Source organism: Pseudophryne corroboree, unplaced genomic scaffold (genome assembly GCF_028390025.1).
Source record: "Pseudophryne corroboree isolate aPseCor3 unplaced genomic scaffold, aPseCor3.hap2 scaffold_1074, whole genome shotgun sequence".
Taxonomy (NCBI): Eukaryota; Metazoa; Chordata; class Amphibia; order Anura; family Myobatrachidae; genus Pseudophryne; species Pseudophryne corroboree.
In genome coordinates, this window is record NW_026967701.1 from 113,520 (window position 1) to 140,619 (window position 27,100).

The following is a 27,100-nucleotide window of genomic DNA, read 5'->3' on the forward strand; positions in this document are numbered from 1 at the left end:
TGCTGGCAGAAAAATCCAATTGAGTGATTAAACAGTTTTTTATTTTCTGGCTTTATTTTTATGCTAACAAATTTGTTCTCTGAAAAGTGTCCACAAAGCCAAGTCTCTGATTAACACCTTTGTAAGGATGGTTTTTCACCTATTACTAAATTAAACTTGCTTCATTGGAAAGGCAGCAAGATGCATCCTCATTTCAATGTCTACTGAAATAATACAGGTTGACACCAGGAAACATTAACGCCACTGCATCCTTGCTGCTTTCTCATGTGGAAGTCTGTTTAATGTGAAAACAAGGTGATATCTAATTAGCACACAGGTAAGGAATTAAGAAAATCTTTATTTAAGGGTGAAGATGTTTCTCACAAAATCGTTGCCCCAATGCATCATTGAAATTATAGCTGGAAAGATGATTTTAATATATCACTTGTACATTTTGTATTGCTCTTCTGGTGACAATGTAGTTTGTTTTTGTCAATTACCATTTTAATAATAGGGTAAAGAAAATGAAGTGGATTTTTGAAAGAAAACAATACTGTCAATATACTATTAAAACAAATTAAAATGGTAAAAGTTATTGTACTTTAAGTAAAAATAAAAGAGACAAAATATCAATCCCAGTTTTGGATTACTTTAATTAACAAACAAAAAAATGCATATAGCAGAGGATAGTTTCAATCTGCCTACCTCTGGGTTATGGGCCCAGCATGCTTCCATTGCAGTACTCTGCTGCACATGTAAGTGCAAGAGATCCTGAAGCACTCACTCATCATGGGAAAGTACCAATGTGTTTCTTCGTTGGTTGATGGAAGAAACATCTTACAAAAACTCTCCAGATTATTGACTTTTTAAAGTTTTTCTAGGAAACGTTTTAGATGAATGCTTATTAGCCTTTGTCAGTATGAACTTTTGCAAAGTGTCTCTGTGGCGCAATCAGTTAGTATGTACGGCTATTAACCAAAAGGTTGTTGGTTCAATCCCACCCAGGGACCTAATTGACCTTGTTATCAGATTTTGGTGATCTTTAAGTAGACAAGTCAAATTTCATACCCCCTGTTATGGTGTAGGGTACCTGGCCTTCTCTGATGTAATCAGAGTTAGATTTGATTCAGTGATTTTATAAAAACATCTAGGAAGCACAATTTAGCAGTGGGTTGCAGAGAAAAAGAAATATGCTGGCAAAAAAATCAAATTGCGTGATTAAACAGCTCTTCATTTTCTGGCTTTATTTTTATGCTAACAAATTTGTTCTCTGAAAAGTGTCCACAAAGCCAAGTCTCTGATTAACACCTTTGTAGGGATGGTTTTTCACCTATTACTAAATTAAACTTGCTTCATTGGAAAGGCAGCAAGATGCATCCTCATTTCAATGTCTACTGAAATAATACAGGTTGACACCAGGAAACATTAACGCCACTGCATCCTTGCTGCTTTCTCATGTGGAAGTCTGTTTAATGTGAAAACAAGGTGATATCTAATTAGCACACAGGTAAGAAATTACGAAAATCTTTATTTAAGGGTGAAGATGTTTCTCACAAAATTGTTGCCCCAATGCATCATTGAAATTCAAGCTGGAAAGATGATTTTAATATATCACTTGTACATTTTGTATTGCTCTTCTGGTGACAATGTAGTTTTTTTTGTCAATTACCATTTTAATAATAGGGTAAAGAAAATTAAGTGGATTTTTGAAAGAAAACTATACTGTCAATATACTATTAAAACAAATTAAAATGGTAAAAGTTATTGTACTTTAAGTAAAAATAAAAGAGCAAAAATATCAATCCCAGTTTTGATTACTTAAATTAACCAAAAAAAATGCATATAGCAAAGGATAGTTTCAATCTGCCTACCTCTGGGTTATGGGTCCAGCATGCTTCCATTGCAGTACTCTGCTGCACATGTAAGTGCAAGAGATCCTGAAGCACTCCCTCATCATGGGAAAGTACCAATGTGTTTATTCATTGGTTGATGGAAGAAACATCTTACAAAAACTCTCCAGATTATTGATTTTTTAATATTTTTCTAGGAAACGTTCTAGATGTATGCTTATTAGCCTTTGTCAGTATGTACTGTTTGCAAAGTGTCTCGGTGGCGCAATCGGTTAGTGTGTTCGGCTATTAACCAAAAGGTTGGTGGTTCAATCCCACCCAGGGACGTAATTGACCTTGTGATCAGATTTTGGTGATATTTAAGTAGACAAGTCAAAATTTCAAACCCCCTCTTATTGTGTAGGGTACCTGGCCTTCTCTGATGTAATCAGAGTTAGATTTGATTCAGTGATTTTATAAAAAACAGCTAGGAAGCACAATTTAGCAGTGGGTTGCAGAGAAAAAAAATATGCTGGCAGAAAAATCCAATTGAGTGATTAAACAGCTCTTCATTTTCTGGAATTTATTTTTATGCTAACAAATTTGTTCTCTGAAAAGTGTCCACAAAGCCAAGTCTCTGATTAACACCTTTGTAAGGATGGTTTTTCACCTATTACTAAATTAAACTTGCTTCATTGGAAAGGCAGCAAGATGCATCCTCATTTCAATGTCTACTGAAATAATACAGGTTGACACCAGGAAACATTAACGCCACTGCATCTTTGCTGCTTTCTCACATGGAAGTCTGTTTAATGTGAAAACAAGGTGATATCTAATTAGCACACAGGTAAGGAATTACGAAAATCTTTATTTAAGGGTGAAGATGTTTCTCACAAAATTGTTGCCCCAATGCATCATTGAAATTCAAGCTGGAAAGATGATTTTAATATATCACTTGTACATTTTGTATTGCTCTTCTGGTGACAATGTAGTTTTTTTGTCAATTACCATTTTAATAACAGGGTAAAGAAAATTAAGTGGATTTTTGAAAGAAAACTATACTGTCAATATACTATTAAAACAAATTAAAATGGTAAAAGTTATTGTACTTTAAGTAAAAATAAAAGAGCAAAAATATCAATCCCAGTTTTGATTACTTAAATTAACAAAAAAAATGCATATAGCAAAGGATAGTTTCAATCTGCCTACCTCTGGGTTATGGGTCCAGCATGCTTCCATTGCAGTACTCTGCTGCCCATGTAAGTGCAAGAGATCCTGAAGCACTCACTCATCATGGGAAAGTACCAATGTGTTTATTCGTTGGTTGATGGAAGAAACATCTTACAAAAACTCTCCAGATTATTGATTTTTTAATGTTTTTCTAGGAAACGTTCTAGATGTATGCTTATTAGCCTTTGTCAGTATGTACTTTTTGCAAAGTGTCTCTGTGGCGCAATCGGTTAGTGTGTTTGGCTGTTAACCAAAAGGTTGGTGGTTCAATCCCACCCAGGGATGTAATTAACCTTGTGATCAGATTTTGGTGATATTTAAGTAGACAAGTCAAAATTTCAAACCTCCTCTTATGGTGTAGGGTACATGGCCTTCTCTGATGTAATCAGAGTTAGATTTGATTCAGTGATTTTATAAAAAACAGCTAGGAAGCACAATTTAGCAGTGGGTTGCAGAGAAAAAAAATTTGCTGGCAGAAAAATCCAATCGAGTGATTAAACAGCTCTTCATTTTCTGGCTTTATTTTTATGCTAACAAATTTGTTCTCTGAAAAGTGTCCACAAAGCCAAGTCTCTGATTAACACCTTTGTAAGGATGGTTTTTCACCTATTACTAAATTAAACTTGCTTCATTGGAAAGGCAGCAAGATGCATCCTCATTTCAATGTCTACTGAAATAATACAAGTTGACACCAGGAAACATTAACGCCACTGCATCCTTGCTGCTTTCTCATGTGGAAGTCTGTTTAATGTGAAAACAAGGTGATATCTAATTAGCACACAGGTAAGGAATTAAGAAAATCTTTATTTAAGGGTGAAGATGTTTCTCACAAAATTGTTGACCCAATGCATCATTGAAATTCAAGCTGGAAAGATGATTTTAATATATCACTTGTACATTTTGTATTGCTCTTCTGGTGACAATGTAGTTTGTTTTTGTCAATTACCATTTTAATAATAGGGTAAAGAAAATGAAGTGGATTTTTGAAAGAAAACAATACTGTCAATATACTATTAAAACAAATTAAAATGGTAAAAGTTATTGTACTTTAAGTAAAAATAAAAGAGACAAAATATCAATCCGAGTTTTGGATTACTTTAATTAACAAAAAAAAATGCATATAGCAGAGGATAGTTTCAATCTGCCTACCTCTGGGTTATGGGCCCAGCATGCTTCCATTGCAGTACTCTGCTGCACATGTAAGTGCAAGAGATCCTGAAGCACTCACTCATCATGGGAAAGTACCAATGTGTTTCTTCGTTGGTTGATGGAAGAAACATCTTACAAAAACTCTCCAGATAATTGACATTTTAAAGTTTTTCTAGGAAACGTTTTAGATGAATGCTTATTAGCCTTTGTCAGTATGAACTTTTGCAAAGTGTCTCTGTGGCGCAATCAGTTAGTATGTACGGCTATTAACCAAAAGGTTGGTGGTTCAATCCCACCAATTGACCTTGTTATCAGATTTTGGTGATATTTAAGTAGACAAGTCAAATTTCATACCCCCTGTTATGGTGTAGGGTACCTGGCCTTCTCTGATGTAATCAGAGTTAGATTTGATTCAGTGATTTTATAAAAACATCTAGGAAGCACAATTTAGCAGTGGGTTGCAGAGAAAAAGAAATATGCTGGCAAAAAAATCAAATTGCGTGATTAAACAGCTCTTCATTTTCTGGCTTTATTTTTATGCTAACAAATTTGTTCTCTGAAAAGTGTCCACAAAGCCAAGTCTCTGATTAACACCTTTGTAGGGATGGTTTTTCACCTATTACTAAATTAAACTTGCTTCATTGGAAAGGCAGCAAGATGCATCCTCATTTCAATGTCTACTGAAATAATACAAGTTGACACCAGGAAACATTAACGCCACTGCATCCTTGCTGCTTTCTCATGTGGAAGTCTGTTTAATGTGAAAACAAGGTGATATCTAATTAGCACACAGGTAAGAAATTCCGAAAATCTTTATTTAAGGGTGAAGATGTTTCTCACAAAATTGTTGCCCCAATGCATCTTTGAAATTCAAGCTGGAAAGATGATTTTAATATATCACTTGTACATTTTGTATTGCTCTTCTGGTGACAATGTAGTTTTTTTTGTCAATTACCATTTTAATAATAGGGTAAAGAAAATTAAGCGGATTTTTGAAAGAAAACTATACTGTCAATATACTATTAAAACAAATTAAAATGGTAAAAGTTATTGTACTTTAAGTAAAAATAAAAGAGCAAAAATATCAATCCCAGTTTTGATTACTTAAATTAACAAAAAAAAATGCATATAACAAAGGATAGTTTCAATCTGCCTACCTCTGGGTTATGGGTCCAGCATGCTTCCATTGCAGTACTCTGCTGCACATGTAAGTGCAAGAGATCCTGAAGCACTCACTCATCATGGGAAAGTACCAATGTGTTTATTCATTGGTTGATGGAAGAAACATCTTACAAAAACTCTCCAGATTATTGATTTTTTAATGTTTTTCTAGGAAACGTTCTAGATGTATGCTTATTAGCCTTTGTCAGTATGTACTGTTTGCAAAGTGTCTCTGTGGCGCAATCGGTTAGTGTGTTCGGCTATTAACCAAAAGGTTGGTGGTTCAATCCCACCCAGGGACGTAATTAACCTTGTGATCAGATTTTGGTGATATTTAAGTAGACAAGTCAAAATTTCAAACCTCCTCTTATGGTGTAGGGTACATGGCCTTCTCTGATGTAATCAGAGTTAGATTTGATTCAGTGATTTTATAAAAAACAGCTAGGAAGCACAATTTAGCAGTGGGTTGCAGAGAAAAAAAATATGCTGGCAGAAAAATCCAATCGAGTGATTAAACAGCTCTTCATTTTCTGGCTTTATTTTTATGCTAACAAATTTGTTCTCTGAAAAGTGTCCACAAAGCCAAGTCTCTGATTAACACCTTTGTAAGGATGGTTTTTCACCTATTACTAAATTAAACTTGCTTCATTGGAAAGGCAGCAAGATGCATCCTCATTTCAATGTCTACTGAAATAATACAAGTTGACACCAGGAAACATTAACGCCACTGCATCCTTGCTGCTTTCTCATGTGGAAGTCTGTTTAATGTGAAAACAAGGTGATATCTAATTAGCACACAGGTAAGGAATTAAGAAAATCTTTATTTAAGGGTGAAGATGTTTCTCACAAAATTGTTGACCCAATGCATCATTGAAATTCAAGCTGGAAAGATGATTTTAATATATCACTTGTACATTTTGTATTGCTCTTCTGGTGACAATGTAGTTTGTTTTTGTCAATTACCATTTTAATAATAGGGTAAAGAAAATGAAGTGGATTTTTGAAAGAAAACAATACTGTCAATATACTATTAAAACAAATTAAAATGGTAAAAGTTATTGTACTTTAAGTAAAAATAAAAGAGACAAAATATCAATCCCAGTTTTGGATTACTTTAATTAACAAAAAAAAAATGCATATAGCAGAGGATAGTTTCAATCTGCCTACCTCTGGGTTATGGGCCCAGCATGCTTCCATTGCAGTACTCTGCTGCACATGTAAGTTCAAGAGATCCTGAAGCACTCACTCATCATGGGAAAGTACCAATGTGTTTCTTCGTTGGTTGATGGAAGAAACATTTTACAAAAACTCTCCAGATTATTGACTTTTTAAAGTTTTGCTAGGAAACGTTTTAGATGAATGCTTATTAGCCTTTGTCAGTATGGAAATTTGCAAAGTGTCTCTGTGGCGCAATCAGTTAGTATGTACGGCTTTTAACCAAAAGGTTGGTGGTTTAATCCCACCTAGGGACCTAATTGACCTTGTTATCAGATTTTGGTGATCTTTAAGTAGACAAGTCAAAATTTCAAACCCCCTGTTAAGGTGTAGGGTACTTGGCCTTCTCTGATGTAATCAGAGTTAGATTTGATTCAGTGATTTTATAAAAACAGCTAGGAAGCACAATTTAGCAGTGGGTTGCAGAGAAAAAAAATATGCTGGCAGAAAAATCCAATTGAGTGATTAAACAGCTCTTTATTTTCTGGCTTTATTTTTATGCTAACAAATTTGTTCTCTGAAAAGTGTCCACAAAGCCAAGTCTCTGATTAACACCTTTGTAAGGATGGTTTTTCACCTATTACTAAATTAAACTTGCTTCATTGGAAAGGCAGCAAGATGCATCCTCATTTCAATGTCTACTGAAATAATACAGGTTGACACCAGGAAACATTAACGCCACTGCATCCTTGCTGCTTTCTCATGTAAAAGTCTGTTTAATATGAAAACAAGGTGATATCTAATTAGCACACAGGTAAGGAATTAAGAAAATCTTTATTTAAGGGTGAAGATGTTTCTCACAAAATCGTTGCCCCAATGCATCATTGAAATTCAAGCTGGAAAGATGATTTTAATATATCACTTGTACATTTTGTATTGCTCTTCTGGTGACAATGTAGTTTGTTTTTGTCAATTACCATTTTAATAATAGGGTAAAGAAAATGAAGTGGATTTTTGAAAGAAAACAATACTGTCAATATACTATTAAAACAAATTAAAATGGTAAAAGTTATTGTACTTTAAGAAAAAATAAAAGAGCCAAAATATCAATCCCAGTTTTGGATTACTTTAATTAACAAAAAAAAATGCATATAGCAGAGGATAGTTTCAATCTGCCTACCTCTGGGTTATGGGCCCAGCATGCTTCCATTGCAGTACTCTGCTGCACATGTAAGTGCAAGAGATCCTGAAGCACTCACTCATCATGGGAAAGTACCAATGTGTTTCTTCGTTGGTTGATGGAAGAAACATCTTACAAAAACTCTCCAGATTATTGACTTTTTAAAGTTTTTCTAGGAAACGTTTTAGATGAATGCTTATTAGCCTTTGTCAGTATGAACTTTTGCAAAGTGTCTCTGTGGCGCAATCAGTTAGTATGTACGGCTATTAACCAAAAGGTTGGTGGTTCAATCCCACCCAGGGACCTAATTGACCTTGTTATCAGATTTTGGTGATCTTTAAGTAGACAAGTCAAATTTCATACCCCCTGTTATGGTGTAGGGTACCTGGCCTTCTCTGATGTAATCAGAGTTAGATTTGATTCAGTGATTTTATAAAAACATCTAGGAAGCACAATTTAGCAGTGGGTTGCAGAGAAAAAGAAATATGCTGGCAAAAAAATCAAATTGCGTGATTAAACAGCTCTTCATTTTCTGGCTTTATTTTTATGCTAACAAATTTGTTCTCTGAAAAGTGTCCACAAAGCCAAGTCTCTGATTAACACCTTTGTAGGGATGGTTTTTCACCTATTACTAAATTAAACTTGCTTCATTGGAAAGGCAGCAAGATGCATCCTCATTTCAATGTCTACTGAAATAATACAGGTTGACACCAGGAAACATTAACGCCACTGCATCCTTGCTGCTTTCTCATGTGGAAGTCTGTTTAATGTGAAAACAAGGTGATATCTAATTAGCACACAGGTAAGAAATTACGAAAATCTTTATTTAAGGGTGAATATGTTTCTCACAAAATTGTTGCCCCAATGCATCATTGAAATTCAAGCTGGAAAGATGATTTTAATATATCACTTGTACATTTTGTATTGCTCTTCTGGTGACAATGTAGTTTTTTTTGTCAATTACCATTTTAATAATAGGGTAAAGAAAATTAAGTGGATTTTTGAAAGAAAACTATACTGTCAATATACTATTAAAACAAATTAAAATGGTAAAAGTTATTGTACTTTAAGTAAAAATAAAAGAGCAAAAATATCAATCCCAGTTTTGATTACTTAAATTAACAAAAAAAAATGCATATAGCAAAGGATAGTTTCAATCTGCCTACCTCTGGGTTATGGGTCCAGCATGCTTCCATTGCAGTACTCTGCTGCACATGTAAGTGCAAGAGATCCTGAAGCACTCCCTCATCATGGGAAAGTACCAATGTGTTTATTCATTGGTTGATGGAAGAAACATCTTACAAAAACTCTCCAGATTATTGATTTTTTAATATTTTTCTAGGAAACGTTCTAGATGTATGCTTATTAGCCTTTGTTAGTATGTACTGTTTGCAAAGTGTCTTGGTGGCGCAATCGGTTAGTGTGTTCGGCTATTAACCAAAAGGTCGGTGGTTCAATCCCACCCAGGGACGTAATTGACCTTGTGATCAGATTTTGGTGATATTTAAGTAGACAAGTCAAAATTTCAAACCCCCTCTTATTGTGTAGGGTACCTGGCCTTCTCTGATGTAATCAGAGTTAGATTTGATTCAGTGATTTTATAAAAAACAGCTAGGAAGCACAATTTAGCAGTGGGTTGCAGAGAAAAAAAATATGCTGGCAGAAAAATCCAATTGAGTGATTAAACAGCTCTTCATTTTCTGGAATTTATTTTTATGCTAACAAATTTGTTCTCTGAAAAGTGTCCACAAAGCCAAGTCTCTGATTAACACCTTTGTAAGGATGGTTTTTCACCTATTACTAAATTAAACTTGCTTCATTGGAAAGGCAGCAAGATGCATCCTCATTTCAATGTCTACTGAAATAATACAGGTTGACACCAGGAAACATTAACGCCACTGCATCTTTGCTGCTTTCTCACATGGAAGTCTGTTTAATGTGAAAACAAGGTGATATCTAATTAGCACACAGGTAAGGAATTACGAAAATCTTTATTTAAGGGTGAAGATGTTTCTCACAAAATTGTTGCCCCAATGCATCATTGAAATTCAAGCTGGAAAGATGATTTTAATATATCACTTGTACATTTTGTATTGCTCTTCTGGTGACAATGTAGTTTTTTTGTCAATTACCATTTTAATAACAGGGTAAAGAAAATTAAGTGGATTTTTGAAAGAAAACTATACTGTCAATATACTATTAAAACAAATTAAAATGGTAAAAGTTATTGTACTTTAAGTAAAAATAAAAGAGCAAAAATATCAATCCCAGTTTTGATTACTTAAATTAACAAAAAAAATGCATATAGCAAAGGATAGTTTCAATCTGCCTACCTCTGGGTTATGGGTCCAGCATGCTTCCATTGCAGTACTCTGCTGCCCATGTAAGTGCAAGAGATCCTGAAGCACTCACTCATCATGGGAAAGTACCAATGTGTTTATTCGTTGGTTGATGGAAGAAACATCTTACAAAAACTCTCCAGATTATTGATTTTTTAATGTTTTTCTAGGAAACGTTCTAGATGTATGCTTATTAGCCTTTGTCAGTATGTACTTTTTGCAAAGTGTCTCTGTGGCGCAATCGGTTAGTGTGTTTGGCTGTTAACCAAAAGGTTGGTGGTTCAATCCCACCCAGGGACGTAATTAACCTTGTGATCAGATTTTGGTGATATTTAAGTAGACAAGTCAAAATTTCAAACCTCCTCTTATGGTGTAGGGTACATGGCCTTCTCTGATGTAATCAGAGTTAGATTTGATTCAGTGATTTTATAAAAAACAGCTAGGAAGCACAATTTAGCAGTGGGTTGCAGAGAAAAAAAATATGCTGGCAGAAAAATCCAATCGAGTGATTAAACAGCTCTTCATTTTCTGGCTTTATTTTTATGCTAACAAATTTGTTCTCTGAAAAGTGTCCACAAAGCCAAGTCTCTGATTAACACCTTTGTAAGGATGGTTTTTCACCTATTACTAAATTAAACTTGCTTCATTGGAAAGGCAGCAAGATGCATCCTCATTTCAATGTCTACTGAAATAATACAAGTTGACACCAGGAAACATTAACGCCACTGCATCCTTGCTGCTTTCTCATGTGGAAGTCTGTTTAATGTGAAAACAAGGTGATATCTAATTAGCACACAGGTAAGGAATTAAGAAAATCTTTATTTAAGGGTGAAGATGTTTCTCACAAAATTGTTGACCCAATGCATCATTGAAATTCAAGCTGGAAAGATGATTTTAATATATCACTTGTACATTTTGTATTGCTCTTCTGGTGACAATGTAGTTTGTTTTTGTCAATTACCATTTTAATAATAGGGTAAAGAAAATGAAGTGGATTTTTGAAAGAAAACAATACTGTCAATATACTATTAAAACAAATTAAAATGGTAAAAGTTATTGTACTTTAAGTAAAAATAAAAGAGACAAAATATCAATCCCAGTTTTGGATTACTTTAATTAACAAAAAAAAAATGCATATAGCAGAGGATAGTTTCAATCTGCCTACCTCTGGGTTATGGGCCCAGCATGCTTCCATTGCAGTACTCTGCTGCACATGTAAGTGCAAGAGATCCTGAAGCACTCACTCATCATGGGAAAGTACCAATGTGTTTCTTCGTTGGTTGATGGAAGAAACATCTTACAAAAACTCTCCAGATTATTGACATTTTAAAGTTTTTCTAGGAAACGTTTTAGATGAATGCTTATTAGCCTTTGTCAGTATGGAAATTTGCAAAGTGTCTCTGTGGCGCAATCAGTTAGTATGTATGGCTTTTAACCAAAAGGTTGGTGGTTTAATCCCACCCAGGGACCTAATTGACCTTGTTATCAGATTTTGGTGATCTTTAAGTAGACAAGTCAAAATTTCAAACCCCCTGTTATGGTGTAGGGTACTTGGCCTTCTCTGATGTAATCAGAGTTAGATTTGATTCAGTGATTTTATAAAAACAGCTAGGAAGCACAATTTAGCAGTGGGTTGCAGAGAAAAAAAATATGCTGGCAGAAAAATCCAATTGAGTGATTAAACAGCTCTTTATTTTCTTGCTTTATTTTTATGCTAACAAATTTGTTCTCTGAAAAGTGTCCACAAAGCCAAGTCTCTGATTAACACCTTTGTAAGGATGGTTTTTCACCTATTACTAAATTAAACTTGCTTCATTGGAAAGGCAGCAAGATGCATCCTCATTTCAATGTCTACTGAAATAATACAGGTTGACACCAGGAAACATTAACGCCACTGCATCCTTGCTGCTTTCTCATGTAAAAGTCTGTTTAATATGAAAACAAGGTGATATCTAATTAGCACACAGGTAAGGAATTAAGAAAATCTTTATTTAAGGGTGAAGATGTTTCTCACAAAATCGTTGCCCCAATGCATCATTGAAATTCAAGCTGGAAAGATGATTTTAATATATCACTTGTACATTTTGTATTGCTCTTCTGGTGACAATGTAGTTTTTTTTGTCAATTACCATTTTAATAATAGGGTAAAGAAAATTAAGTGGATTTTTGAAAGAAAACTATACTGTCAATATACTATTAAAACAAATTAAAATGGTAAAAGTTATTGTACTTTAAGTAAAAATAAAAGAGCAAAAATATCAATCCCAGTTTTGATTACTTAAATTAACAAAAAAAATGCATATAGCAAAGGATAGTTTCAATCTGCCTACCTCTGGGTTATGGGTCCAGCATGCTTCCATTGCAGTACTCTGCTGCACATGTAAGTGCAAGAGATCCTGAAGCACTCACTCATCATGGGAAAGTACCAATGTGTTTATTCATTGGTTGATGGAAGAAACATCTTACAAAAACTCTCCAGATTATTGATTTTTTAATATTTTTCTAGGAAACGTTCTAGATGTATGCTTATTAGCCTTTGTCAGTATGTACTGTTTACAAAGTGTCTCGGTGGCGCAATCGGTTAGTGTGTTCGGCTATAAACCAAAAGGTTGGTGGTTCAATCCCACCCAGGGACGTAATTGACCTTGTGATCAGATTTTGGTGATATTTAAGTAGACAAGTCAAAATTTCAAACCCCCTCTTATTGTGTAGGGTACCTGGCCTTCTCTGATGTAATCAGAGTTAGATTTGATTCAGTGATTTTATAAAAAACAGCTAGGAAGCACAATTTAGCAGTGGGTTGCAGAGAAAAAAAATATGCTGGCAGAAAAATCCAATCGAGTGATTAAACAGCTCTTCATTTTCTGGCTTTATTTTTATGCTAACAAATTTGTTCTCTGAAAAGTGTCCACAAAGCCAAGTCTCTGATTAACACCTTTGTAAGGATGGTTTTTCACCTATTACTAAATTAAACTTGCTTCATTGGAAAGGCAGCAAGATGCATCCTCATTTCAATGTCTACTGAAATAATTCAAGTTGACACCAGGAAACATTAACGCCACTGCATCCTTGCTGCTTTCTCATGTGGAAGTCTGTTTAATGTGAAAACAAGGTGATATCTAATTAGCACACAGGTAAGGAATTAAGAAAATCTTTATTTAAGGGTGAAGATGTTTCTCACAAAATTGTTGACCCAATGCAACATTGAAATTCAAGCTGGAAAGATGATTTTAATATATCACTTGTACATTTTGTATTGCTCTTCTGGTGACAATGTAGTTTGTTTTTGTCAATTACCATTTTAATAATAGGGTAAAGAAAATGAAGTGGATTTTTGAAAGAAAACAATACTGTCAATATACTATTAAAACAAATTAAAATGGTAAAAGTTATTGTACTTTAAGTAAAAATAAAAGAGACAAAATATCAATCCCAGTTTTGGATTACTTTAATTAACAAAAAAAAAAATGCATATAGCAGAGGATAGTTTCAATCTGCCTACCTCTGGGTTATGGGCCCAGCATGCTTCCATTGCAGTACTCTGCTGCACATGTAAGTTCAAGAGATCCTGAAGCACTCACTCATCATGGGAAAGTACCAATGTGTTTCTTCGTTGGTTGATGGAAGAAACATCTTACAAAAACTCTCCAGATTATTGACTTTTTAAAGTTTTTCTAGGAAACGTTTTAGATGAATGCTTATTAGCCTTTGTCAGTATGGACTTTTGCAAAGTGTCTCTGTGGCGCAATCAGTTAGTATGTACGGCTATTAACCAAAAGGTTGGTGGTTCAATCCCACCCAGGGACCTAATTGACCTTGTTATCAGATTTTGGTGATCTTTAAGTAGACAAGTCAAAATTTCAAACCCCCTGTTATGGTGTAGGGTACCTGGCCTTCTCTGATGTAATCAGAGTTAGATTTGATTCAGTGATTTTATAAAAACAGCTAGGAAGCACAATTTAGCAGTGGGTTGCAGAGAAAAAAAATATGCTGGCAGAAAAATCCAATCGAGTGATTAAACAGCTCTTCATTTTCTGGCTTTATTTTTATGCTAACAAATTTGTTCTCTGAAAAGTGTCCACAAAGCCAAGTCTCTGATTAACACCTTTGTAAGGATGGTTTTTCACCTATTACTAAATTAAACTTGCTTCATTGGAAAGGCAGCAAGATGCATCCTCATTTCAATGTCTACTGAAATAATACAAGTTGACACCAGGAAACATTAACGCCACTGCATCCTTGCTGCTTTCTCATGTGGAAGTCTGTTTAATGTGAAAACAAGGTGATATCTAATTAGCACACAGGTAAGGAATTAAGAAAATCTTTATTTAAGGGTGAAGATGTTTCTCACAAAATTGTTGACCCAATGCAACATTGAAATTCAAGCTGGAAAGATGATTTTAATATATCACTTGTACATTTTGTATTGCTCTTCTGGTGACAATGTAGTTTGTTTTTGTCAATTACCATTTTAATAATAGGGTAAAGAAAATGAAGTGGATTTTTGAAAGAAAACAATACTGTCAATATACTATTAAAACAAATTAAAATGGTAAAAGTTATTGTACTTTAAGTAAAAATAAAAGAGACAAAATATCAATCCCAGTTTTGGATTACTTTAATTAACAAAAAAAAAAAATGCATATAGCAGAGGATAGTTTCAATCTGCCTACCTCTGGGTTATGGGCCCAGCATGCTTCCATTGCAGTACTCTGCTGCACATGTAAGTTCAAGAGATCCTGAAGCACTCACTCATCATGGGAAAGTACCAATGTGTTTCTTCGTTGGTTGATGGAAGAAACATCTTACAAAAACTCTCCAGATTATTGACTTTTTAAAGTTTTTCTAGGAAACGTTTTAGATGAATGCTTATTAGCCTTTGTCAGTATGGACTTTTGCAAAGTGTCTCTGTGGCGCAATCAGTTAGTATGTACAGCTATTAACCAAAAGGTTGGTGGTTCAATCCCACCCAGGGACCTAATTGACCTTGTTATCAGATTTTGGTGATCTTTAAGTAGACAAGTCAAATTTCATATCCCCCTGTTATGGTGTAGGGTACCTGGCCTTCTCTGATGTAATAAGAGTTAGATTTGATTCAGTGATTTTATAAAAACATCTAGGAAGCACAATTTAGCAGTGGGTTGCAGAGAAAAAGAAATATGCTGGCAAAAAAATCAAATTGCGTGATTAAACAGCTCTTCATTTTCTGGCTTTATTTTTATGCTAACAAATTTGTTCTCTGAAAAGTGTCCACAAAGCCAAGTCTCTGATTAACACCTTTGTAGGGATGGTTTTTCACCTATTACTAAATTAAACTTGCTTCATTGGAAAGGCAGCAAGATGCATCCTCATTTCAATGTCTACTGAAATAATACAGGTTGACACCAGGAAACATTAACGCCACTGCATCCTTGCTGCTTTCTCATGTGGAAGTCTGTTTAATGTGAAAACAAGGTGATATCTAATTAGCACACAGGTAAGAAATTACGAAAATCTTTATTTAAGGGTGAAGATGTTTCTCACAAAATTGTTGCCCCAATGCATCATTGAAATTCAAGCTGGAAAGATGATTTTAATATATCACTTGTACATTTTGTATTGCTCTTCTGGTGACAATGTAGTTTTTTTTGTCAATTACCATTTTAATAATAGGGTAAAGAAAATTAAGTGGATTTTTGAAAGAAAACTATACTGTCAATATACTATTAAAACAAATTAAAATGGTAAAAGTTATTGTACTTTAAGTAAAAATAAAAGAGCAAAAATATCAATCCCAGTTTTGATTACTTAAATTAACAAAAAAAAATGCATATAGCAAAGGATAGTTTCAATCTGCCTACCTCTGGGTTATGGGTCCAGCATGCTTCCATTGCAGTACTCTGCTGCACATGTAAGTGCAAGAGATCCTGAAGCACTCACTCATCATGGGAAAGTACCAATGTGTTTATTCATTGGTTGATGGAAGAAACATCTTACAAAAACTCTCCAGATTATTGATTTTTTAATATTTTTCTAGGAAACGTTCTAGATGTATGCTTATTAGCCTTTGTCAGTATGTACTGTTTGCAAAGTGTCTCGGTGGCGCAATCGGTTAGTGTGTTTGGCTATTAACCAAAAGGTTGGTGGTTCAATCCCACCCAGGGACGTAATTGACCTTGTGATCAGATTTTGGTGATATTTAAGTAGACAAGTCAAAATTTCAAACCCCCTCTTATTGTGTAGGGTACCTGGCCTTCTCTGATGTAATCAGAGTTAGATTTGATTCAGTGATTTTATAAAAAAACAGCTAGGAAGCACAATTTAGCAGTGGGTTGCAGAGAAAAAAAATATGCTGGCAGAAAAATCCAATTGAGTGATTAAACAGCTCTTCATTTTCTGGAATTTATTTTTATGCTAACAAATTTGTTCTCTGAAAAGTGTCCACAAAGCCAAGTCTCTGATTAACACCTTTGTAAGGATGGTTTTTCACCTATTACTAAATTAAACTTGCTTCATTGGAAAGGCAGCAAGATGCATCCTCATTTCAATGTCTACTGAAATAATACAGGTTGACACCAGGAAACATTAAAGCCACTGCATCCTTGCTGCTTTCTCATGTGGAAGTCTGTTTAATGTGAAAACAAGGTGATATCTAATTAGCACACAGGTAAGAAATTACGAAAATCTTTATTTAAGGGTGAAGATGTTTCTCACAAAATTGTTGCCCCAATGCATCATTGAAATTCAAGCTGGAAAGATGATTTTAATATATCACTTGTACATTTTGTATTGCTCTTCTGGTGACAATGTAGTTTTTTTTGTCAATTACCATTTTAATAATAGGGTAAAGAAAATTAAGTGGATTTTTGAATGAAAACTATACTGTCAATATACTATTAAAACAAATTAAAATGGTAAAAGTTATTGTACTTTAAGTAAAAATAAAAGAGCAAAAATATCAATCCCAGTTTTGATTACTTAAATTAACAAAAAAAAATGCATATAGCAAAGGATAGTTTCAATCTGCCTACCTCTGGGTTATGGGTCCAGCATGCTTCCATTGCAGTACTCTGCTGCACATGTAAGTGCAAGAGATCCTGAAGCACTCACTCATCATGGGAAAGTACCAATGTGTTTATTCATTGGTTGATGGAAGAAACATCTTACAAAAACTCTCCAGATTATTGATTTTTTAATATTTTTCTAGGAAACGTTCTAGATGTATGCTTATTAGCCTTTGTCAGTATGTACTTTTTGCAAAGTGTCTCGGTGGCGCAATCGGTTAGTGTGTTTGGCTATTAACCAAAAGGTTGGTGGTTCAATCCCACCCAGGGACGTAATTGACCTTGTGATCAGATTTTGGTGATATTTAAGTAGACAAGTCAAAATTTCAAACCCCCTGTTATGGTGTAGGGTACCTGGCCTTCTCTGATGTAATCAGAGTTAGATTTGATTCAGTGATTTTATAAAAACAGCTAGGAAGCACAATTTAGCAGTGGGTTGCAGAGAAAAAAAATATGCTGGCAGAAAAATCCAATTGAGTGATTAAACAGCTCTTTATTTTCTGGCTTTATTTTTATGCTAACAAATTTGTTCTCTGAAAAGTGTCCACAAAGCCAAGTCTCTGATTAACACCTTTGTAAGGATGGTTTTTCACCTATTACTAAATTAAACTTGCTTCATTGGAAAGGCAGCAAGATGCATCCTCATTTCAATGTCTACTGAATTAATACAGGTTGACACCAGGAAACATTAACGCCACTGCATCCTTGCTGCTTTCTCTTGTGGAAGTCTGTTTAATGTGAAAACAAGGTGATATCTAATTAGCACACAGGTAAGGAATTAAGAAAATCTTTATTTAAGGGTGAAGATGTTTCTCACAAAATCGTTGCCCCAATGCATCATTGAAATTCAAGCTGGAAAGATGATTTTAATATATCACTTGTACATTTTGTATTGCTCTTCTGGTGACAATGTAGTTTGTTTTTGTCAATTACCATTTTAATAATAGGGTAAAGAAAATGAAGTGGATTTTTGAAAGAAAACAATACTGTCAATATACTATTAAAACAAATTAAAATGGTAAAAGTTATTGTACTTTAAGTAAAAATAAAAGAGCCAAAATATCAATCCCAGTTTTGGATTACTTTAATTAACAAACAAAAAAATGCATATAGCAGAGGATAGTTTCAATCTGCCTACCTCTGGGTTATGGGCCCAGCATGCTTCCATTGCTGTACTCTGCTGCACATGTAAGTGCAAGAGATCCTGAAGCACTCACTCATCATGGGAAAGTACCAATGTGTTTCTTCGTTGGTTGATGGAAGAAACATCTTACAAAAACTCTCCAGATTATTGACTTTTTAAAGTTTTTCTAGGAAACGTTTTAGATGAATGCTTATTAGCCTTTGTCAGTATGGACTTTTGCAAAGTGTCTCTGTGGCGCAATCAGTTAGTGTGTTTGGCTATTAACCAAAAGGTTGGTGGTTCAATCCCACCCAGGGACGTAGTTAACCTTGTGATCAGATTTTGGTGATATTTAAGTAGACAAGTCAAATTTCATACCCCCTGTTATGGTGTAGGGTACCTGGCCTTCTCTGATGTAATCAGAGTTAGATTTGATTCAGTGATTTTATAAAAACATCTAGGAAGCACAATTTAGCAGTGGGTTGCAGAGAAAAAGAAATATGCTGGCAAAAAAATCAAATTGCGTGATTAAACAGCTCTTCATTTTCTGGCTTTATTTTTATGCTAACAAATTTGTTCTCTGAAAAGTGTCCACAAAGCCAAGTCTCTGATTAACACCTTTGTAGGGATGGTTTTTCACCTATTACTAAATTAAACTTGCTTCATTGGAAAGGCAGCAAGATGCATCCTCATTTCAATGTCTACTGAAATAATACAGGTTGACACCAGGAAACATTAACGCCACTGCATCCTTGCTGCTTTCTCATGTGGAAGTCTGTTTAATGTGAAAACAAGGTGATATCTAATTAGCACACAGGTAAGGAATTAAGAAAATCTTTATTTAAGGGTGAAGATGTTTCTCACAAAATTGTTGACCCAATGCAACATTGAAATTCAAGCTGGAAAGATGATTTTAATATATCACTTGTACATTTTGTATTGCTCTTCTGGTGACAATGTAGTTTGTTTTTGTCAATTACCATTTTAATAATAGGGTAAAGAAAATGAAGTGGATTTTTGAAAAAAAACAATACTGTCAATATACTATTAAAACAAATTAAAATGGTAAAAGTTATTGTACTTTAAGTAAAAATAAAAGAGACAAAATATCAATCCCAGTTTTGGATTACTTTAATTAACAAAAAAAAAATGCATATAGCAGAGGATAGTTTCAATCTGCCTACCTCTGGGTTATGGGCCCAGCATGCTTCCATTGCAGTACTCTGCTGCACATGTAAGTGCAAGAGATCCTGAAGCACTCACTCATCATGGGAAAGTACCAATGTGTTTCTTCGTTGGTTGATGGAAGAAACATCTTACAAAAACTCTCCAGATTATTAACTTTTGAAAGTTTTTCTAGGAAACGTTTTAGATGAATGCTTATTAGCCTTTGTCAGTATGTGCTTTTGCAAAGTGTCTCTGTGGCGCAATCAGTTAGTGTGTACGGCTATTAACCAAAAGGTTGGTGGTTCAATCCCACCCAGGGACCTAATTGACCTTGTTATCAGATTTTGGTGATCTTTAAGTAGACAAGTCAAAATTTCAAACCCCCTGTTATGGTGTAGGGTACCTGGCCTTCTCTGATGTAATCAGAGTTAGATTTGATTCAGTGATTTTATAAAAACAGCTAGGAAGCACAATTTAGCAGTGGGTTGCAGAGAAAAAAAATATGCTGGCAGAAAAATCCAATTGAGTGATTAAACAGCTCTTTATTTTCTGGCTTTATTTTTATGCTAACAAATTTGTTCTCTGAAAAGTGTCCACAAAGCCAAGTCTCTGATTAACACCTTTGTAAGGATGGTTTTTCACCTATTACTAAATAAAACTTGCTTCATTGGAAAGGCAGCAAGATGCATCCTCATTTCAATGTCTACTGAAATAATACAGGTTGACACCAGGAAACATTAACGCCACTGCATCCTTGCTGCTTTCTCATGTGGAAGTCTGTTTAATGTGAAAACAAGGTGATATCTAATTAGCACACAGGTAAGGAATTAAGAAAATCTTTATTTAAGGGTGAAGATGTTTCTCACAAAATCGTTGCCCCCATGCATCATTGAAATTCAAGCTGGAAAGATGATTTTAATATATCACTTGTACATTTTGTATTGCTCTTCTGGTGACAATGTAGTTTGTTTTTGTCAATTACCATTTTATTATAGGGTAAAGAAAATTAAGTGGATTTTTGAAAGAAAACAATACTGTCAATATACTATTAAAACAAATTAAAATGGTAAAAGTTATTGTACTTTAAGTAAAAATAAAAGAGCCAAAATATCAATCCCAGTTTTGGATTACTTTAATTAACAAACAAAAAAATGCATATAGCAGAGGATAGTTTCAATCTGCCTACCTCTGGGTTATGGGCCCAGCATGCTTCCATTGCAGTACTCTGCTGCACATGTAAGTGCAAGAGATCCTGAAGCACTCACTTATCATGGGAAAGTACCAATGTGTTTCTTCGTTGGTTGATGGAAGAAACATCTTACAAAAACTCTCCAGATTATTGACTTTTTAAAGTTTTTCTAGGAAACGTTTTAGATGAATGCTTATTAGCCTTTGTCAGTATTGACTTTTGCAAAGTGTCTCTGTGGCGCAATCGGTTAGTGTGTTTGGCTATTAACCAAAAGGTTGGTGGTTCAATCCCACCCAGGGACGTAATTAACATTGTGATCAGATTTTGGTGATATTTAAGTAGACAAGTCAAAATTTCAAACCTCCTCTTATGGTGTAGGGTACATGGCCTTCTCTGATGTAATCAGAGTTAGATTTGATTCAGTGATTTTATAAAAAACAGCTAGGAAGCACAATTTAGCAGTGGGTTGCAGAGAAAAAAAATATGCTGGCAGAAAAATCCAATCGAGTGATTAAACAGCTCTTCATTTTCTGGCTTTATTTTTATGCTAACAAATTTGTTCTCTGAAAAGTGTCCACAAAGCCAAGTCTCTGATTAACACCTTTGTAAGGATGGTTTTTCACCTATTACTAAATTAAACTTGCTTCATTGGAAAGGCAGCAAGATGCATCCTCATTTCAATGTCTACTGAAATAATACAAGTTGACACCAGGAAACATTAATGCCACTGCATCCTTGCTGCTTTCTCATGTGGAAGTCTGTTTAATGTGAAAACAAGGTGATATCTAATTAGCACACAGGTAAGGAATTAAGAAAATCTTTATTTAAGGGTGAAGATGTTTCTCACAAAATTGTTGACCCAATGCAACATTGAAATTCAAGCTGGAAAGATGATTTTAATATATCACTTGTACATTTTGTATTGCTCTTCTGGTGACAATGTAGTTTGTTTTTGTCAATTACCATTTTAATAATAGGGTAAAGAAAATGAAGTGGATTTTTGAAAGAAAGCAATACTGTCAATATACTATTAAAACAAATTAAAATGGTAAAAGTTATTGTACTTTAAGTAAAAATAAAAGAGACAAAATATCAATCCCAGTTTTGGATTACTTTAATTAACAAAAAAAAAATGCATATAGCAGAGGATAGTTTCAATCTGCCTACCTCTGGGTTATGGGCCCAGCATGCTTCCATTGCAGTACTCTGCTGCACATGTAAGTGCAAGAGATCCTGAAGCACTCACTCATCATGGGAAAGTACCAATGTGTTTCTTCGTTGGTTGATAGAAGAAACATCTTACAAAAACTCTCCAGATTATTGACTTTTTTAAGTTTTTCTAGGAAACGTTTCAGATGAATGCTTATTAGCATTTGTCAGTATGTACTTTTGCAAAGTGTCTCTGTGGCGCAATCAGTTAGTGTGTACGGCTATTAACCAAAAGGTTGGTGGTTCAATCCCACCCAGGGACGTAATTGACCTTGTTATCAGATTTTGGTGATCTTTAAGTAGACAAGTCAAATTTCATACCCCCTGTTATGGTGTAGGGTACCTGGCCTTCTCTGATGTAATCAGAGTTAGATTTGATTCAGTGATTTTATAAAAACATCTAGGAAGCACAATTTAGCAGTGGGTTGCAGAGAAAAAGAAATATGCTGGCAAAAAAATCAAATTGCGTGATTAAACAGCTCTTCATTTTCTGGCTTTATTTTTATGCTAACAAATTTGTTCTCTGAAAAGTGTCCACAAAGCCAAGTCTCTGATTAACACCTTTGTAGGGATGGTTTTTCACCTATTACTAAATTAAACTTGCTTCATTGGAAAGGCAGCAAGATGTATCCTCATTTCAATGTCTACTGAAATAATACAGGTTGACACCAGGAAACATTAACGCCACTGCATCCTTGCTGCTTTCTCATGTGGAAGTCTGTTTAATGTGAAAACAAGGTGATATCTAATTAGCACACAGGTAAGGAATTAAGAAAATCTTTATTTAAGGGTGAAGATGTTTCTCACAAAATTGTTGACCCAATGCATCATTGAAATTCAAGCTGGAAAGATGATTTTAATATATCACTTGTACATTTTGTATTGCTCTTCTGGTGACAATGTAGTTTGTTTTTGTCAATTACCATTTTAATAATAGGGTAAAGAAAATGAAGTGGATTTTTGAAAGAAAACAATACTGTCAATATACTATTAAAACAAATTAAAATGGTAAAAGTTATTGTACTTTAAGTAAAAATAAAACAGACAAAATATCAATCCCAGTTTTGGATTACTTTAATTAACAAACAAAAAAATGCATATAGCAGAGGATAGTTTCAATCTGCCTACCTCTGGGTTATGGGCCCAGCATGCTTCCATTGCAGTACTCTGCTGCACATGTAAGTTCAAGAGATCCTGAAGCACTCACTCATCATGGGAAAGTACCAATGTGTTTCTTCGTTGGTTGATGGAAGAAACATCTTACAAAAACTTTCCAGATTATTGACTTTTTAAAGTTTTTCTAGGAAACGTTTTAGATGAATGCTTATTAGCCTTTGTCAGTATGGACTTTTGCAAAGTGTCTCTGTGGCGCAATCAGTTAGTATGTACGGCTATTAACCAAAAGGTTGGTGGTTCAATCCCACCCAGGGACCTAATTGACCTTGTTATCAGATTTTGGTGATCTTTAAGTAGACAGTCAAAATTTCATACCCCCTTTTATGGTGTAGGGTACCTGGCCTTCTCTGATGTAATCAGAGTTAGATTTGATTCAGTGATTTTATAAAAACAGCTAGGAAGCACAATTTAGCAGTGGGTTGCAGAGAAAAAAAATATGCTGGCAGAAAAATCCAATTGAGTGATTAAACAGCTCTTTATTTTCTGGCTTTATTTTTATGCTAACAAATTTGTTCTCTGAAAAGTGTCCACAAAGCCAAGTCTCTGATTAACACCTTTGTAAGGATGGTTTTTCACCTATTACTAAATTAAACTTGCTTCATTGGAAAGGCAGCAAGATGCATCCTCATTTCAATGTCTACTGAAATAATACAGGTTGACACCAGGAAACATTAACGCCACTGCATCCTTGCTGCTTTCTCATGTGGAAGTCTGTTTAATGTGAAAACAAGGTGATATCTAATTAGCACACAGGTAAGGAATTAAGAAAATCTTTATTTAAGGGTGAAGATGTTTCTCACAAAATCGTTGCCCCAATGCATCATTGAAATTCAAGCTGGAAAGATGATTTTAATATATCACTTGTACATTTTGTATTGCTCTTCTGGTGACAATGTAGTTTGTTTTTGTCAATTACCATTTTAATAATAGGGTAAAGAAAATGAAGTGGATTTTTGAAAGAAAACAATACTGTCAATATACTATTAAAACAAATTAAAATGGTAAAAGTTATTGTACTTTAAGTAAAAATAAAAGAGACAAAATATCAATCCCAGTTTTGGATTACTTTAATTAACACAAAAAAAATGCATATAGCAGAGGATAGTTTCAATCTGCCTACCTCTGGGTTATGGGCCCAGCATCACTGTATGCAAATCCGTCTTCTGCAGACCTTCCCCCAGGAATGCTTGTACTAGTTGTTGCATTTGGTTTGTTGTTTGGGGGTGCTTCAGTATTAGGCAGCCTTCTGCCCTCCCATGTTCATTTGAAAATATGTGTTCTCCCTGCAGTTGTTGTCCCCAGATGAGAGTTCCCTTGTGCTGCCTCAGTTGAATCGCCTTTACTTGACAGAGATGTGCCTGAGCAGCGGCCCTCCCCAGCCCTATCCCAAATCATACTTATTTTGCATAGGAGATATCATGGTCATGAAGATTGTTCTCCCAGGGTGAGGTTCATTCATTGCATTCTGGGTATGATGACCCCTGTGATTTCCCCAAATATGGGAAACTCGACTGCATTATTTGTGGTAGTGGGGGACTGTGTTTGTGCTTTCCTCTGGTCAGCTCTGGTAAAAGTCAGATTTCTTTGTCTCAGATCTTCCTCTAGCCTTGTTCTTCTTTCGAGAGTTCCCTTGTGCTGCCTCAGTTGGATCTCCTTCACTTGACAGGGGGGTGCCCGAGCAGCGACCCTCCCCAGCTCTAGCCCAACTCCTACTTACCTGCCAGGTGAGATACTATGATCAGGAAGGTGCTTCTCCCAGGGCAAGGCTCACCCATTGCACTCTGGGTGTGCTGCCCCTTTGATTTCCCCAAATGTGGGACACTTGACTGCATAATTTGTGTTTCCCCTGGTCGGCTCTCATATAATTCAGATCTCTTTGTCTCAGGTCTCTCTTCAGCCTAGTTTGCTGTCTGTTTCCACTTCTCTTTTCTTGAGCCGCTCCCTTCTATGCCCTTGCACACTAGCCTGACTTCTCCCATCTGCTTACTTTGTGCCTTCCAACGCACAATGCGAACTACAGGTAGTGCTGCAGGGCCCACACCCTTTTACTTGCCTTACAGAGCAGCTCTGGAGCTGTTACAGTGCCCAGCTGCTGCAAGAAATCAGCTTGAATGCTTCAGGGGCTGGGGCATAGCCAACATGAGCCCCACACCGAAGGAGGGTGGAGGTGTTTAATGCGAACTAGGGGTCATCCAAGCGCCGCAAAAGGCCGCCATGCCCTGCATGCCCCTTTTCTCTTTTCATATGCAGACGAGGGTTGAAGCCAACTTTGACCCACTGCTTGGATGACATCACCATATGCAAATCCATCTGCTGCAGGCCTTCCCCCAGGAATGCTTGCACTAGTTGTTGCATTTGGTTTGTTGTTTGGGGGTGCTTCAGTATTAGGCAGCCTTCTGCCCTCCCATGTTCATCTGAAAATATGTGTTCTCCCTGCAGTTGTTGTCCCCAGATGAGAGTTCCCTTGTGCTGCCTCAGTTGAATCTCCTTTACTTGACAGAGATGTGCCTGAGCAGCGGCCCTCCCCAGCCCTATCCCAAATCATACTTATTTTGCATAGGAGATACCATGGTCATGAAGATTGTTCTCCCAGGGTGAGGTTCATTCATTGCATTCTGGGTATGCTGACCCCTGTGATTTCCCCAAATGTGGGAAACTCGACTGCATTATTTGTGGTAGTGGGGGACTGTGTTTGTGCTTTCCTCTGGTCAGCTCTGGTAAAAGTCAGATTTCTTTGTCTCAGATCTTCCTCTAGCCTTGTTCTTCTTTCGAGAGTTCCCTTGTGCTGCCTCAGTTGGATCTCCTTCACTTGACAGGGGGGTGCCCGAGCAGCGACCCTCCCCAGCTCTAGCCCAACTCCTACTTACCTGCCAGGTGAGATACTATGATCATGAAGGTGCTTCTCCCAGGGCAAGGCTCATCCATTGCACTCTGGGTGTGCTGCTCCTGTGATTTCCCCAAATGTGGGAAACTTGACTGCATAATTTGTGTTTCCACTGGTCGGCTTTCATATAATTCAGATCTCTTTGTCTCAGGTCTCTCTCCAGCCTAGTTTGCTGTCTGTTTCCACTTCTTTTTTTTTGAGCCCCTCCCTTCTATACCCTTGTGCACTATCCTGACTTCTACTCCTGTCTGCTTACTTTGTGCCTTCCAATGCACAATGCAAACTACAGGTAGTGCTGCAGGGCCCACAACCTTTTACTTGCCTTACAGAGCAGCTCTGGAGCTGTTACAGTGCCAAGCTGCTGCAAGAAATCAGCTTGAATGCTGGGGCATTGCCAATATGAGCCCCACACCGAAGGATGGTGGGGGTGTTTAATGCGAACTAAGGGTCATCCAAGCGCCGCAAAAGGCCGCCATGCCCTGCATACCCCTTTTCTCTTTTCATATGCAGATGAGGGTTCCAGCCAACTTTGGCCCACTGCTTGGATGACATCACTGTATGCAAATCCGTCTTCTGCAGACCTTCCCCCAGGAATGCTTGTACTAGTTGTTGCATTTGGTTTGTTGTTTGGGGGTGCTTCAGTATTAGGCAGCCTTCTGCCCTCCCATGTTCATTTGAAAATATGTGTTCTCCCTGCAGTTGTTGTCCCCAGATGAGAGTTCCCTTGTGCTGCCTCAGTTGAATCTCCTTTACTTGACAGAGATATGCCTGAGCAGCGGCCCTCCCCAGCCCTATCCCAAATCATACTTATTTTGCATAGGAGATACCATGGTCATGAAGATTGTTCTCCCAGGGTGAGGTTCATTCATTGCATTCTGGGTATGCTGACCCCTGTGATTTCCCCAAATGTGGGAAACTCGACTGCATTATTTGTGGTAGTGGGGGACTGTGTTTGTGCTTTCCTCTGGTCAGCTCTGGTAAAAGTCAGATTTCTTTGTCTCAGATCTTCCTCTAGCCTTGTTCTTCTTTCGAGAGTTCCCTTGTGCTGCCTCAGTTGGATCTCCTTCACTTGACAGGGGGGTGCCCGAGCAGCGACCCTCCCCAGCTCTAGCCCAACTCCTACTTACCTGCCAGGTGAGATACTATGATCAGGAAGGTGCTTCTCCCAGGGCAAGGCTCACCCATTGCACTCTGGGTGTGCTGCTCCTGCGATTTCCCCAAATGTGGGACACTTGACTGCATAATTTGTGTTTCCTCTGGTCGGCTCTCGTATAATTCAGATCTCTT

At 36.2% G+C, this 27,100-nt stretch overlaps 8 non-coding genes and 1 pseudogene across 8 annotated transcripts; all 9 read left to right on the forward strand.

Moving 5' to 3' along the window:
* The first annotated feature begins 10,248 nt into the window (after nt 1-10,248).
* Nucleotides 10,249-10,322, forward strand: TRNAN-GUU (transfer RNA asparagine (anticodon GUU)). Its single transcript has one exon. It is a non-coding gene; the product is annotated as a tRNA-Asn (tRNA).
* A 2,262-nt stretch (nt 10,323-12,584) lies between these two features.
* Nucleotides 12,585-12,658, forward strand: TRNAY-AUA (transfer RNA tyrosine (anticodon AUA)). Its single transcript has one exon. It is a non-coding gene; the product is annotated as a tRNA-Tyr (tRNA).
* Nucleotides 12,659-20,772: 8,114 nt separating this feature from the next.
* TRNAN-AUU (transfer RNA asparagine (anticodon AUU)) lies at nt 20,773-20,846 on the forward strand. The gene has a single exon. It is a non-coding gene; the product is annotated as a tRNA-Asn (tRNA).
* Nucleotides 20,847-24,322: 3,476 nt separating this feature from the next.
* Nucleotides 24,323-24,486, forward strand: LOC134988538 (U1 spliceosomal RNA). Its single transcript, XR_010193971.1, has one exon. It is a non-coding gene; the product is annotated as a U1 spliceosomal RNA (small nuclear RNA).
* Nucleotides 24,487-24,638: 152 nt separating this feature from the next.
* On the forward strand, nt 24,639-24,780 carry LOC134988549 (U1 spliceosomal RNA; annotated as a pseudogene).
* Nucleotides 24,781-25,472: 692 nt separating this feature from the next.
* Nucleotides 25,473-25,636, forward strand: LOC134988526 (U1 spliceosomal RNA). Its single transcript, XR_010193961.1, has one exon. It is a non-coding gene; the product is annotated as a U1 spliceosomal RNA (small nuclear RNA).
* Nucleotides 25,637-25,788: 152 nt separating this feature from the next.
* LOC134988546 (U1 spliceosomal RNA) lies at nt 25,789-25,951 on the forward strand. The gene has a single exon (XR_010193978.1). It is a non-coding gene; the product is annotated as a U1 spliceosomal RNA (small nuclear RNA).
* Nucleotides 25,952-26,616: 665 nt separating this feature from the next.
* LOC134988527 (U1 spliceosomal RNA) lies at nt 26,617-26,780 on the forward strand. The gene has a single exon (XR_010193962.1). It is a non-coding gene; the product is annotated as a U1 spliceosomal RNA (small nuclear RNA).
* Nucleotides 26,781-26,932: 152 nt separating this feature from the next.
* On the forward strand, nt 26,933-27,095 carry LOC134988539 (U1 spliceosomal RNA). Its single transcript, XR_010193972.1, has one exon. It is a non-coding gene; the product is annotated as a U1 spliceosomal RNA (small nuclear RNA).
* Nucleotides 27,096-27,100: the final 5 nt, after the last annotated feature.